Here is a 15,914-nt window from a genome sequence, read left to right on the forward strand (position 1 = left end):
CTCAGGACCTTTTGGAGAGACCCACTGCAGCATTGTGTGTACCCACCAGACTCAGGGGGATAGCCAGGACCCCGCTGCCTCTCGGGCAGTGGTGCAGTTGCTGGTGGTTGGTGCTGGAGATGCTGGAGAGTCAGATGCAGAGAAACTGGTCACAGCTGTAAGTAAGCCAGATCACAGTGCAAGGTTTACACACACTAGTATGGGCATTCAGCTTGTTCTGAAACAGAAGGAGCTTTTAACTCAGCATAGGATCAAAACACTGGTCTTCTCAAGAGCCTGAGAGATAAAGGAGAAATCAGTTAGGGGTAGAACAGTGGATGTCACCTTAGCTATGTCATCATGAGTTTTCTGTTAACATTAAGCATGAGAAAGAAGCATAGTACAAAACAAAAACTAGACTACAATTACCAAAGCATAAAACAATAGTGTGAAGTTGATGTACAAGCCAGAAATTTGAGGCGCAAAATCAGATGCAAATAGAAAGAGATATCAAGGGGAAAAAGAAATCACAATAAGCATAAGGAACCAATTTAAGTAATTTCAAATGTGTAAGACAGAGAAAGAAAAGAGTATGCTAGGGGTTATGTAGAAAAGTTTCGAGTCCATCTTATGCAGCTAAGATAAAGACATCTTTGCCAGGCATTTAAAGAACTCTCAAAAACACTCTATAAGAGAAAGAGGGAAATAGTGGAAAACAAAAAATGATCTTTAAAAGCCGGGGAATTACACACCAGCAGCATGAAGGAGCACAATTGTGTGGCAAATGTATGAGCCCACATAGATTCAGAAGTTGTTGAGGTACATTCTCAGTGTAGTGGGGCACAGCTAATACTTCCTGGCTGCCAATTACTTAGTTAATGTGGTTTTAATGTTTCTTGACCTGAGCTGGTGTATTCACTTCAGCACTTACTTTTCTAGTATAGAGTTACTGACTGAGGACTCGATCTAGAAGCAGAAACCTGTATTCCAATGCATAGCACCTATGTCCCACAACTCTTTAAACAGACTCTACTCATAGAGTCTACATTTTATTTGCCCTAAGAAAAATAAATAATTTGATAAAGACTTCAAAATTAGTAATATAGTAATAAACATAATAATCAACAGCTAAAGTGCTAATAAAATGTTACATAATATTAAATGCTACTAAATTTCAGAAGAAGCAGTCCTAACTTTCTATTCCATGGCTAAGATTTAAAAATTATAAATAAAACATTATCATGTCATTACAAGTCTGAGGTACAAATTATCAGTCCATCAATTTCTCCTTGTACAACACAAGCTATAAAAAAAGCACAATTGTAAGACTACTACTTGTTAGTCCACCTTTTCTGACACCCCACATAAACCTGATTTACAGTAACAAGAAAAACCCTTAAACTGACAAAACTCCAGATCACTCACTTGTCCACTAATAATGCTCAAGTAAATCCTCCTGAGAGCTTCTACATGCCTGTCTTCATGTGCTATAGCTCACACTGCTTGTATAATAATATAAAAAAGTGCTGTTATATATTTTTAAAGGCCCAATAAACAAATTCTTCCATCTCTAAATACATCCCAGAGGTCTTTGTTTCATTTTATACTTCCTCGGCTAACATAGTAGGTTGAAAGTGCACTACATTTAAAAAATATAACTACATAAACTTACATAAAATATAAGTCCATAAACTTATGTTTTAAATAATCCAGGGAATTTTATTTAAATATAACTACTATTTACTCAGAATCAAGAAAACAAAGACCTTCTTTCTTTGATTACACTTTGAAAAGAAACATAACAGAAGAGGTACCACAAGTGGATTGCCACATTTGGCCATCAAACATAGATCTGACATAGAAAAGAGAATTTATAAAATTTCCTCTCCTACACATCAGCCTTTACTGAACAGTTTTTACCTTTCTTTCTATCACTAAATAATTGGAGGGCTTATATCTTCTTTTAGACCATTGTTACAAAGCAGGGCCACTGAGACACCCACATTTAACATATCCATTCACACACGTTTGTTTATAAAACATCAATCGTTGTAGGATGAATGAATAAACTGTAATGCCAGCAGAAGTTCTCTGAGTTTGAGATGACTAGCTGTCTACAACAGAAGAGGTCAATGGTTCAGAAATCTTTTCCTAACCCTTCTACAATCCCAAAGCGCCCTGCATAAGAAGAGAGTGGCAATCTGCAACACTTGTCAGTGTTTGAAGGTTTCATTTTATCTTTTGTTCCTTATCCAGGCTAAAAGGCAAGCAACGGAAAAAGAGACAACTATATGTCTAATGATTTTCCAACTTAAAAATCTAGGCTTACAAGTGCTGTGTAAAGTTATCCTTTCTAAATAAATCTGCATTTTTTTCCCCATCTAGAATTTAATTTTCAAGTCTATTGACATAAGAAGTTACACAAATCTCGACAAAATTAATACATCAACTTTGGCTGTATAGGGAAGGTATTACAGCAATAACGGGTTAGATTACTGTACACGTCCTCCCAGCTGCAGCACCCTGGAAATATTCTGTACCTCAACTGCTGTTATACCAATGAATCACACTTTCAATCTGTTGCAACTTAATATCTCCAATCTATGTAAATATTAAACATGATATATTCACTTGCTAGAGCCACCAAACAAGGTAGCAGTGTAGGTTTGCCTTTTATCTTTTTCCCCCCTTGGTAAAGAAGTAGATTTGAAAAGTAGCCCACGGAGGTATGAAACACAAGACTACAAAAACCTATTAGCTTCACCAAAAGAACTTTTTGTTGTGTGGTAAAGAACAGCTGGGAACATATTTCTATTACATATGCAATTTAAATTGGTCAGGTTTCTCTCTATGATTATGGTACAGATAATATGACCTGTAGACTGGGGTCACTAAGAGAAGACACTTTCACTCTGATTGATCCCCAGAACCTTCCCAGCTAACAGGAAGATTCATGCACCACAGTATCAGACAGGCAAGTTACTTATGGAACACTGTCATGCTTCAGAACTTTAAGTGTTCCTCCCTGGACACGCCAGGAAATATGTAGGTACAAAAGGGCACCTATTCCCAATCTCACATTATTTTTAGGCCTCTCCTGGTGGCCGTAATACCCAAGGAAACCTTACCCGAGAGCCCATTTACTGCTGGGTGCCTAAGGGGTGCATCATCAGCTGCTGGGAAATGCCCCCAGCACCAAGTCCTTGCAGGACTTCTCTGCCTGACCAGTTAAAAGTCCCTTCCTTCTCATATATATACGTATACGTATATATAAATATACCACATGAAGAACGCTTCTTCTCCTCTGACCTACTTTTTAACCAGCCTACAAAGTAAAAGAGGCCTGTTTGTATCCTTCTCCCTTATATCCTCCCAAACATGCAGACAAAAATAATATCTCCTAAAAGCATAGGACACCTTGCAATGCCTTGGCCCATGTGAGCCTGTGTCAGGGTGAGCACTCTTTTCTAACACAAGACTCCCTTGATAGACTTCCTAAGAGGTCCCCTCCTCACGAATACACCTTCTCCAGTCTTTCCGCACTCACCACATTGGTAGCTCAGGGCCACAAAGAAGGTGCTGGAGGAGGAATGGGAATACAGGAGCACAGCTACAAGCCTGCCCACATATTCACTACAGGGTCTGTGTACAGCCTTAACTATATGCTGCCCAAAGCAGATATGTGCAGAATTTTGGAGATACAGTCACTCAGAGACATGCAAACGTAAAATACCAGCTGTTCAACTGCCAGGCCAAAAGCACTTGGAAAGTTGGGGGTATTCAAAACCCATGATGTTTTGCAGCTTCTGTTTTAACATGTGGGAAGACAAATCCTGCTTGCAGTTCCTAAATTTAGGTCTTTTATAGTCCCAGCTGCCATGCTAAGTCTACGTTGGAAGCTCCTGCAATTGCCAAGTCACATTGGGGGCCACCACACTTGCACACAGGGCAGTAAATCCAGAAAACATCTTATAAACCACAGAAACACTTCCTTGTCAGGCATAAAAATTATCTTTTTAAGTGCAAGCAAGCAATACTGGCCTTGCAAAGGGACTAACTGACCTTGAAAGAAGTTCTACAATCAGCAGCACTGCATGGATTTACCCATCCATTGAGAGAATAAACAAAAAAAACAAAGACAAAAGAGAACATATATAAAACGTTTAGGCCCTTTGCAATGACACTGGTATATTTTACTCAGAGTACAGTCCAACCACATAAATGAAATTATTTTATACTTTTCTTAATGTGGTCAGCATAATTCTACAAGAGAAAACTTAGTTAAAGAACGAGATCCCTCAAGATCTTTCCAGATGTACTTCTATACTAGAGATTATTTCCATGGAAGGACAGATAATTCAGGAAAAGAACATAAGTACAAACCATGTCTGTCTTGACCCTTATAGGAAGTTGAAAAATAGAGCATTTTTCAGTAAGACTGATAGTCTGAAAGACCATCTAACAATGCCAAAAAAACCCCTTAAGTTACTAGGCTGTCCTCCTTGCCTCCTAGCATCCAAATTATGAGCTGTTGCACATTACATTCCAAAATATGAGCCTTGCTCTTGGAACATGTTTGTTATGAGATTATTTATCCCTGTTCAGATGTGTGTGTGGCATCATGACAAGCCATGATCACACATCTGAACTCAGATTCAACAGTTCAGAGTATTTGGGACAGTCTGTGAGCAAGCACAGTTGTGGTGGAACAGGAAATGATGGCTGATTTCCCAGTCCTGACTACTGGTAGACAGATACCCATGCTGTTATGTCCCAGTGCCGGTTTAGATGCTGAAAGATCTCAACCTCCAGCTACCACTCCAGAAGGGCATGGCAATCTTTTAGGACCTATGTTATTGCCCCCTTTTGTACCCTAGACAGTCCAAGATATTCTCTGAAGCATTTCCAATCTGGGATGTAGCTCTCCACCTCTTATTTCCAGATTAAAGTCCACTCTGAGCCAAAACAAACAAGGAGCACACAATAAGGAGACACTACTTTTTCTGCAGTCTCATCCTGCAATACAGCAAAAAGAGATAACAAGGTCAGCACAAACCCTTGCTCTCAACATGTAAATATTCTGAAAGAACAAAGATTTTAAAAGGCTGTCACTCCTTAAGTAGGTCATCAGTTGTTTGTTTTTTTTTAATCTTTTTTAAACTATATGCCAGCCTGAAGACACAATCACTAATGTGAAGTTTGGGGCAGGGAACAACCCTTGTATAGTCACTGCCTCTTAACTCTATTCTGCAGTCCTCTTTCAGGGTGCCTCACCTAGATTCAACTCATTCATAATATAAGGTGAACAAAAAATGGATTCACTGACATGCTGCTCCTACTCCTTAAGGGAGTGGATTCCTTAATAGAGACTGTTGACATGGACCTTCCCTCTACATTTAGGGTGAAAAAAAAGGTGAACCCTTGTAGCTCACTGTGGATTCCTTGTGGCTACTTTACAGCTCTAGAGAAGAACTGGTGAAAGTACCATGGCAGTTGCTGGTCCACGCACAGACTGAGGCACACTATCCTGAGAAAGAGCCTTTCCTCTGTCCACATGACATTTCTAAGGTTGTCTAAGGACCTGGTTAAGGGAAGCTTGCCATTCTGCAGATAAGCAAGATGTTTGACCACTTTTTTACAAGACATATTCCTGAAGCATGGTGTGCTTCCTTTTCTTCTCTTTTCTCATCTCAAATATGTGTTTTTTTCCATATTTTAGATTGCAGCCTGTTTATCAAAGCCCTTGTGGATCCCTGCAAGAGGATTACCTCCATGAACAGTTGTTATTACTTCAGAATAGACTTCATTGATGTTCCATGTGGCTTTATGGATAGCTCTGTTAAAACTGCTTTGCATGTTTACACTATATTGAAAGGAAGGTATAGACCTCCCTGAGCTTTGGGCAGAGCAACTCTCCAAAGCAGCACACCATGCATGGACACATCTCAGCAGCAGTGGGAGATGGATGGTGTGGACCATGCCATATGTCCTTTAGAGAGATGTGTTGGCAGAATTGGGTCATTCCAAGTGGGTCCCTGTGAGGTGCAAGTCATCCAAACTGCCTTCACGCACTTTAGAGGGTGGGTGCTCCTGAGGTTTCACCCACACATGTCAGATGGGGCACCCTAGGCACTACTAGGCACTAGTCAGGGAAAGGAATCCCTAGGGAAGCCTATCAGTGCATACAGACATGCCCACAAACACCTGAAGTTACAATAGACACGTTTTCAAGACTTGTGGATGGTAATGACTGATACGAATCCAAAGCTGTTTTTATAGTGTTCCCTAATACAATAACTGCCCAGTAGAAAGAGTCAAAGGGCTGTTTCTTTGGCATTTTCCCAAGACGTTGATTATGAGCATGGGATGAACTCTCATGGCCAATAATGAACAGAGGTTCACCAGCTACACATGTTATTTTTTTAAATGGTTCTTCACTATCCAAAGACTTTAGTCAATAAATGTTCTAAGCTGACAATGTAGTAGTTAAGTTGGAAAACGAGAATTTTTCATGCTCCTATATGCCATTAAAAGTTTCAGTTAGCCTATATAATAGAAAATAAAGAAAATTCATTGTATACTGTGTATCTACACATGACAAATGTGTAACTCTTATTTTTTCAGTACCATAAGCACTGAATTTCAATCAGTTTTCTAGTGACTTGCTGTCTAACACTTCTGGGATAAATTATGAAAGTTCTCTTCTGTAACAAGATAGTAGTGTTCATACAAAAGGGTATGGAATGGGAACTACAGAGGAAACTGATCTACCCAAGGACTGTGTGGATTTATTCTGATTGATTTATTAGTTTTGATTAATCTAAGCTCAAAAACATCCTGAGCACTCACAACATATTTGAAATTACTTTCATTTCGTTACAAAATAAAACATTATTTCAGGTCAGTTTCTCTTGAGATTTGTCAAAATAGTTTTATGGTCTCATCAAGACTCTTAGCTTCACTCAAAATTAAGTTAAAAAGAAATATCTGAACGCAGGTATGTTGTACAAGTCATATCAAAATTTCAGGAAATTCTCATACTGGAATTTGTCAAAGATATTAAATTTAACATATCTTTTCTTGCAACAGTACCACAGGGTTTAAAATGGTCTGCTCAGTTCTTTAGCTTGACTTCTGCCAGTAAACACAACAGCACAAACAGCACAATACTTTAAAGCCTTATTACAGTATAAAATAAACAGGAAGAGAACACCTCACGTTATTTCCAACAGTGCCTATGTCAATACCAGAAGTCACAGCTAAACCTTGTTAAGCTTATGAAATCCCATAGAAGCACTACACAGATTAGTAGTAGTAAATATAGTTATTCTGTATACCAAAATACCCAGAAGTACTTTGATTTACCTAAATTAATTCAGGTTCGATAACATCAAAGCTTCAGGTCATTTAGATGGTTATACATGGTTTCTGTCTAAGGTTTAAAGCAGTATTAAAGATTTAATATAAAAGCTGCAGTTCTTTTGCTGTTTTTACTCTCCCATACCAGCTCCCTGGTCACTGTAGGTCATCAGTAATTCAATGTCCATGTATCGACACAATATTTATTTAATTAATTAAACTACAGACTTTTTAACATAAGAAAAAACTCCCACCATTATACTAATTGCAAACAAGAGTGAATCAATACTATTTTTTCCCCAGAGAGCTTTCTACTATTACTCTACTTGTCTACCACTTGACATGGCGATTACCCTCAGGAATTATGAGACAAAAAGGTAAATCACTTCAGTTCAATAGTCAATTCGCATTACATGGAACAATAATTTGTACTTCAGCACATATGAAATCTCTTACCTCTAGGCTTTTCCTCCCTCATTTTCCAGTTAAAAACAAGATCGGACTATGAAAATGTGAGTCAAAACTGTGCTTTTAGGATCAAATATTTACAGTCCAGCTATAAAATTTACAATATAGAGAAGTTCCCTGTAAGGTATTTAATTATTGATCCCAGTAATGTCTTTAAGCAGAATTCTCTGTCCCTTCCTATGTTCTCAGTTGCAGCTGGAAGATGATGGTATCATTCTCAGCTTTAACTCCTCTTTTAAATGCAAAGAGATACTATCAGGTGTGTTAAGCAGATGTTGCTTAATATGATGTGCAGCTGTCATCAAACATCAGCTTCAAGCATACAGAAAAAAATGCATTTACTCATTCTGCAGAATAGCACTAAATAAGTTAAACAGGGATAATTTCAGGTATCCTGATGCCACAGGCAGGTGAAAAGGGGAAGAAAGGGGTGGAGCGGAGCAGAGAAAGGCAGAGAACAGCAGAGAAAAGGGGCATAAAATAAGGGAAAGGGAACTGGGTGTCTGGACTATAGTTATGGATTTGTAAGACGGGGGAGAGCAGGGTAGAGAAGGTTGAAAAAGGTGAAGAAGGACAGAGAAGGGCAGAAAAGGGCTAAGAGTGGTGTGTAGAGATGGGCAGGCAGAGACCAAGGAGGCAAAAAAAGGGGCGGAAAGGGGTCAATGAAGAGCAGGAAAGGTCAAAGAATGTAAAAAATGGGCAGAACAGAGAAGAGTAGGGTAGAGTACTACAAGGAAGAGCAAAGAAGGGGGAAAAATGGACAACAAAAGGTGAAAAAGAAAGGCAAAGGAGAAAGGCAGAAAAGAAAGGCAGGGAAGAAGAGTAGAGACTGGCAGAGGCAGAAGAAGGGCAGAGAAAATAACAGAAGGTTCAAGAAGATCAGAGTTCAAAAAACTTCAAAGAAGGTCAAAGAAGGTTGAAGAAGCTCACTTTCCCATATTGGCACTACTCAGGGACGTACTAAAGAAATTCATCCTGTGATTGATCAGAGTTGCTTAAGGATTCATGATCAGCACAGTGAACCTCATTTTCTTCAATAATATACATGTATATATGGATTTTTCAATCTGAATGGGAAACATGGGAGTTTTGCTCTCCTCTTTTCCTTCCTCACTCCTTTTTGATCTGGGAACAGAAAATTCCAATCTACTCTGCCCTGTCACAGCAAACAATTTCCAAACCATCTGCCATCTAACAAAACAACTCATCTAGACAAATCCTAACTCAGGCAACAAATCTGATATTGTACTTGAAGTCACCATAAGTATTAACAACCTGCCATATATACAAAATAAAATATTTCACAATCAAAAGACCTGCACTAAACCAATATTAAGGATGTAATGCCAAGTACTCAAATCCTAGGCAAAGCGCCTGTATTCAGTTCTCTCTACACTATCAGTTTTTAATTTCATAAAGACACTTTTTATTCCCCTCCTGTGGGATGAGTGCTTCATTCAGTGTGTAGTGTGAGACCATCTGACACAAATGAAACAGGGATGAGCAGTGAAAGTCGCTGCCATGCCTCATTTGTTTCAATGCTGCAAGGAGTTAATAAATGGAGCTGGAGACAGACGGAAGAGAAACGAGCGTTTGATAGTGAAGACAATTGAATGTTACTCTGGAGAATTGTATTCCAACACCACCTCTGCTATCGAGTCCACTGTGATGCTGGGCAAACATTTCACAGATGGCTACTAATTGGCTGTCTTTCTCATTTCCTCCATGCTCAGTGGGCAACACCTGAGGCCAGATTTACAGAAGTACTAAGCATTCAAACTGCAACTGTACTTGACTGAGGAGGCTTTCTGAATGGGAACGGTACCATAGAAACTTGATGCTTCTGAAAATTCAAATAACGCTTCTTCCACCAAATGTTTCCTTGACAGTTTTTGTCATAATATCTTGAAGAGTCAATAGAGAGTAAAATAGAGATAAGGCAACAACCTTCTTTTGGGTATGGTTAAGATAAATTCATTAAAGTTTATACACCACTTCAAGACCATAGCCCTCAAATACAAAATTCCCACTACAACACTGATGATGACGATGTAGAGTATTTAATGAGAAACTGCAATGAAGTGCATTAAATACAACATTCAGCTATACATTGGGGAGGACTAAAAGTACAAATACATGCACCAAACAACTGACAATTTCCTCACTATGTAAGACTTCTGAGAAAATAGTATTTGACCCCACAGGAAAATCTATTTTACAATAGAACTATATACAAAAGGGTAATGGGTTACTGATAGAAGGCAATTTTAATGTTGGTATCTCCTATCTTTGTAATATTTGATTTTTGCAATCCTAACATTCTTATTTTCTGACACAATTTCTGCTTACATGAGTGCACATACATTATAGAAAGATTTCTGTCAAATTTCATAAGTTTGAAATAGTTGCCTTGACAACTAAATTTAAACAGATCCACTGGCTGCTATCCTGACCCTTTCTTTCTGAAGCTGTTTTGAAATTTAGCTTTTCAATACTTCTCAATATCCTTTTGCTCTGAAAATGAAAATATACCACAGAGTGCAGCAATAAGTCTCCAATGAGATTACAGGCAATTTCTGTCCATTGTTGTTGTACACTTCATAAATCAAGCTGTCTGACAATAAAAGTCACACTGGTTTCCTTTTCTCACTTAGTCCATTTTAAGAATTATTTCTGCAATTAGCCATAACCTGAATTCATGCTCAGGAAACAGGTATGGAACTTTTATCTCTATTTTTCGAACTTTGTGACTGAATTCTGGTTTTTTTGTCTTTACAGTTTGTGCATGCTGTCTTTCTACACAAGCGATCAATAATTTCAAGACAAATGTTTCACAGTAGGGCTTATCCTGATCCTGTTGATGCACTAGTGGGTATACCTTGACCTTCCCCTTTTCCTTTTATAATCAAATCAAAAATTGGAGCCACCTCAAGGCTGCTCTAAATTGTGCTCAAGTGCAGTAAAGGAAACAAAGCCCTGATGGACTCTTAGATTTACTCTAGATGAATTTTTTTCCCTCTCCCTGCTCCCCATGCTGTCATCTGACTCTACTTTCATATTGCAGGTGGCAAAGAGGAGTGAAATAAGACAGCTCTCCTGGCATGATGCCACCAAGGGATTTTCTTCCCTCCAGCACACTCCCTGGGCAGTAAGCTGTGCCAGCTGCCCTGCTGCTCCCATCTGCAGGAACAGTGTAAAGCAGAGTGGAAGAAGACAGAAGATCTAGGCCATGATAGCTTTTTGAAGAAAATAATGATTCCCATTCTGTGTTTTGTATTCAGGATGTTTCAGATTAAAGTTTTTTTAAAACGGTAGTTCTCAGGTTGAGGAAAATAAAGATAGCTTTATATTCTCTTGTCTTTGCCTACAGTAGGCTAAAGTTCAGGGACTTGGAGCCCTCAAGTCAGTGGGCAAGTGTAAGTGGATAACAAACATAGATTTGCAAGACTTGTTTAAGCACTTGTCAATGTACCACCAGCAGCAAGAAATACCATGAACAGTTCCCTCATCTAAGGTATTTTTTGAATGCTTCTGTGAAGAACTTTTCTCCCATAGAAAGAGAATCATGGTTATTTACATACTGTTTATGTCAAAATAATTACATTTGCAGGGTATTTTAAATGGTATGAGGAAATTTCTATTAAAAACTCAACAATCTAAATTTCCACTGATAATGGTATTCACCAAGTGACAATTTCAGAAGCACTGTATGAAGAACTGTCAGTTTTCATTTCAGTTTTGCATTAGAAGGATGCATTTGGAATGATAAACTGTAAATTACAGTAAACTAGAACAAAATTTCATAAATATTAGTTTCATTAACCAAAGCATAATTCTGACATACTGAATACAAGACAATCAATCAAACTCAGCTCCAATTAAGATCAGCTACTAACCAAAGAGCTGCCATTGTCAGAAATGGGGATTACTTTTGAAGTTTTGAATTAGAATTCAAAATGAAGTTTTAGCATGTGGTGTGTCACAAGGAAAAGGAAATCCTTGTGGCTTGGATACACTGTGAAAGGGAAGCCCACATGGCTAAGAAACACTGAGCAATGCTATTAAGATACACTTTATGCATATTTAAACTTCAGTTCAAATCAATTCCATGTGATTTCATATCTGTGGCTTGAAGTATTTCTCATTACGCCCTTCTGCCTTTCGACAAACTTGTGCTCAACTGAAGTTATGCACTAAGTGAGAATTCGATAGACTGCCGTTCTGTTCGTGGAGGTCCATATTTGTCAGTGGCAATGCTGGAGAAAAAAGCCATCAAGCAGACATATGTATTTCATTATGAAAGGAGAAACTTCAGTAAGAGGCAAACAATACTACATGGGATTATGAGTTTGCCTTTGATATCTGCCTAACTCCCTACACAACTAGAGACCAAAAGCCATATAGAAGAAAGCTGCCTTTAGACATAGCCCTTTTTTTAAACTAAAGGGCAAGATCTGTACATTTGGATTCATTTCCCATCCAAAGTGAATAATAAAAATTCAAAAAATAAAAATCCATGACTGTACTTTAGCATCAGTTATTTTACGATAATTATCTCCAAAGGAAAATGGAATGATAGATGTACTGGCAACAAGTCTTCCCCAGACTTACACACACTCATAGTGAAACTGACAGCAGATCAACAGCTTCACGATTCCATCTGCACCATTCCAGATTCTTTTATAAACTCCTTAGAGAGAGAAAAAAATGGAAGGGTTGTGCTCATCTACCAAACCTACTAGCCTGCGCCACAGGTTTCCATAATACAGTGCCTGATCTCCTTTATTTACTGTACTGGAGTTTGTTTGGGGTTTTTTTAATGATAAATATACTTAATTTTAGCTTAATGCTCATGTTTGTAACAACAGACTTTGATCCACCTCATGCATGTCTATGTTTCACCAATGAGAACAGGGCAAAACTATCTCAGCCATTACACCACATACACTACCTTTAATGTAGCACAGTGTTGCTACAGTGCTAGCTTGTCTTCATTTACCTAGAATTCAAAATTTTATTCTAATCCCATATTTTAAAATAAGACCCTGACCTTTCCCCATAGCTTTCCACATATAGAAATGTAGTTCTGTATCATCTTTAAGTATTTCTGCCTGGTTGCATGAAGGATTTATCTAAATTCCTTCTGGCTGTTAAAATCTTGGAGTAACAGCTTCCCATGATATTATTTCCTTTTATGATGAGCTTCCATCCTACAAAGATAAATGGGGCATACAAGAAATTGAGGCCAGACATGCACGCAATCAAATGATAATTGTCTTTGCATGTACTACAGTCCTCATTGAGTCACAGTTCTTTCCCAGATGAAAACTGCCCTTCTCAGGACAGGGGTTATTTCTGGGGATTCACACCATGCTAACACGCTCTTACCACTTTTCTTCTCTTGCTCCAGTCACTGGAAAAGGGAGCTGTTAGGCAAAACAAGCCCAGACAAGGAGAGAATATGAGCATATGAAGAGATTTTGCATCCAGCTATGCCCTCTCAATTGCTCAGCACTTCATATTATTTCTCCCTAATATGTTTTGCTTTCTGACCAGAAGACTAGAATTCTACAGTTCAACCTTGAAGTTTTTTGTTAAAGCAAAACAGAACCTAACACTTAAAAAAATAAAGTCACACACAAAAACAAATTACTTCAGGTTCAGAAGGATGCTGCAATGTTATATACTTTAAATGCAATATGATGCCGAACCAGTCTGCCTTCATAGTGCTAGATACTACTTAGACATATTTTAATGTAACCCTTTTGGATCAACTTTCATTATGTTTATTCACTAAAAAATTACTTCCAGCCAGTGAATTTTCACTACAAAATACCACTTCCCAATATGCTCTCTACACCAAACCATAAACTATTAACTAAGCACTAATCAGCACAAGCTAAAAAGAAGGTAACAAAAAAATGTGCTGTATGTGGTATCTTAGCATTGCCATTTTTGAGTCTTCACACACTTCTGGACAGGAGTATTGACCTGCTGGAAGGTAGGAAGGCTCTGCAGAGGGATCTGGACAGGCAGGATTGATGGACCAAGGCCAATTGTATGAGGCTTAAAAAGGTCAAGAGCCAGGTCCTGCACCTGGGTAAAAACAACCCCATGCAGTGCTACAGGCTTGGGGACAGAGTGCCTAGAAAGTTTCCTGATGGAAAAGGAGCTGGGCTTGCTGGTCAAACAGCCAGCTGAACATGAGCCAGCAGTGTGCCCAGGTGGCCAAGAAGGCCAATGGTATCCTGGCTTGTATCAGTAATAGTGTGGCCAGCAGGACCAGGTCTGTGATTGTCCCTCTGTACTCAGCATTGGTAAGGCTCCACCTTGAATCCTGTGTTCAGTTTTGGGCCCCGCATGACAAGAAATACATTGAGGTGCTGGAGCGCATCCAGAGAAGAGCAAGGGACCTCTGGAAGGGTCTGGAGCACAAGTCCTTTCAGGAGCAGCCAAGGAAGCCTTGAGAAAAAGATTAGGGGGGACTTTATTGCTTGCTACAGCTACCTGAAAGAAGGTTGTAAAGAAGTGAGTTTCAGTCTCTTCTCCCAGGTAACAAGGAAGAGGATGAAAAAATGGCCTCAAGTTGCACCAGGGGAGATTTAAATTGGTTGCCAAGAAAAAATTTCTTCACCAAAAGGGTTATCAAGAATTGGAACAGGCAGCCCAGGGAAGTGGTGGAGTCACCACTCCTGGAGGTATTTAAAAGACTTGTAAATGTGATCCTTGTGGACATGGTTTAGTGGTGGACTTGGCAATGTTGGGTTAAAGGTTGGACTCTATGATCTGAAAGGTCTTTTCCAAGGTAAATGATTACATGATTTTAACCATAAACCTATGTGCTCTGCTCTCTAGGCTCCCATATTTGCAACACAGAAAGTACACAACACTTGAATATAAGCTCTGTCGACAAGATTTCATCACGCTAGAATTAACAGAATTTCCAGAGCAGATAGAAACAATAAAGCTTGACAACTTTTTTTATTTATTTTGAGTTTGCATCCTCAGGAAGTGAGGCGTAACAATATTTATGTCGATATTTCGTATTCTGTGTTTGTTCAGACTCAAGAAATCAGATTTCCCTGGCAACCTCTATTGTTTTGCCTCCACAAGTTGCTTTAGTCTACCATCACCGTGGCACCTGTGACACAGTGCAGCCAGTACGGCTGGGACAGAGCCGCTACCTGCAACAGCCGCTGACCTTCAGCAAGCTGTAGAGCCCATCACCAAAGGACCGAGGCTCCGAAGTCTGACCTGGCCTCCTTGGTTGAAGCCCGATTAATTTTCACAGATCTTTCCCACAGCTTCAGGTTGTCAAACCACACAGCATCAGCCTGGGTTAAATTGCCTCCAAAGAGACAGCAGCTACAGACTGGCTCTCTGATACAGCTGGCAGTCCGCTTAAATGAACTGATATTCAAGAGCTGAAGGGAGGGAATTAGAGAAAGTGACAGACAGACACAGGGTGAAGTCTTTGCTTCCAGAGGGATTGCCATAATGTGTCTGAGCAGGTGGCAACAATGAGAAGAAAAACCTATAAGAAGAATATGAACTTCATTTCTACCTCAAGTTGTTAACAGTAGCTGAGGCACACACCCTTTCACAGCTGAACTGGCATTTGGATTGATCAGTATTGACAGCTTGTTTACTTGGAAGATATCAAGAACTAGAAGTGCTCACCAAGTAGCTTAAGCTTCTTCTTTTCAACACAGTGAGGGGGAGGCTAGCTCCTTACACTCTGCTGCTGTAAGAGGAAAAGAAAACCTTTTACTTTCTGATTTTGCATTGAATTTAGAAAATTTGACTTGCTAATCTTTTATACGTTGGCATTCTTTCATCTTCTTGAGAGATAAATATTTTTAATCAGGCAATTCCCTTCAGGACAACAATGATTCAAATTATACTGATGAATGATATCAATCAGTTATTAGGCATGAAAATGTGTATGTCAAACTCTAACAATGTTTATACTAACAAAAGTGCAAAGTTCTTTTCCCCTTCTTAAGAAAACCCAAACCTCTAATAGTTTTTTATACACTCAAGAGGGCTTTTTTTCTTCAAATGGTAGGATAAATCCAGCAGCTAACTAGTGAGTCCTGTTTGCAGTA

General features: G+C 38.9%; 1 protein-coding gene across 2 annotated transcripts in view; it reads right to left on the bottom strand.

The window, feature by feature from the left end:
- The window catches only part of GRID2 (glutamate ionotropic receptor delta type subunit 2), a 693,976-nt gene that overhangs the window by 413,011 nt on the left and 265,051 nt on the right, over positions 1-15,914 (bottom strand). The gene's annotated exons all lie outside the window — the stretch shown is intronic.

This window comes from Corapipo altera, unplaced genomic scaffold, assembly GCF_003945725.1.
Source record: "Corapipo altera isolate COAL_440 unplaced genomic scaffold, ASM394572v1 22b, whole genome shotgun sequence".
In the NCBI taxonomy this organism is placed as follows: domain Eukaryota; kingdom Metazoa; phylum Chordata; class Aves; order Passeriformes; family Pipridae; genus Corapipo; species Corapipo altera.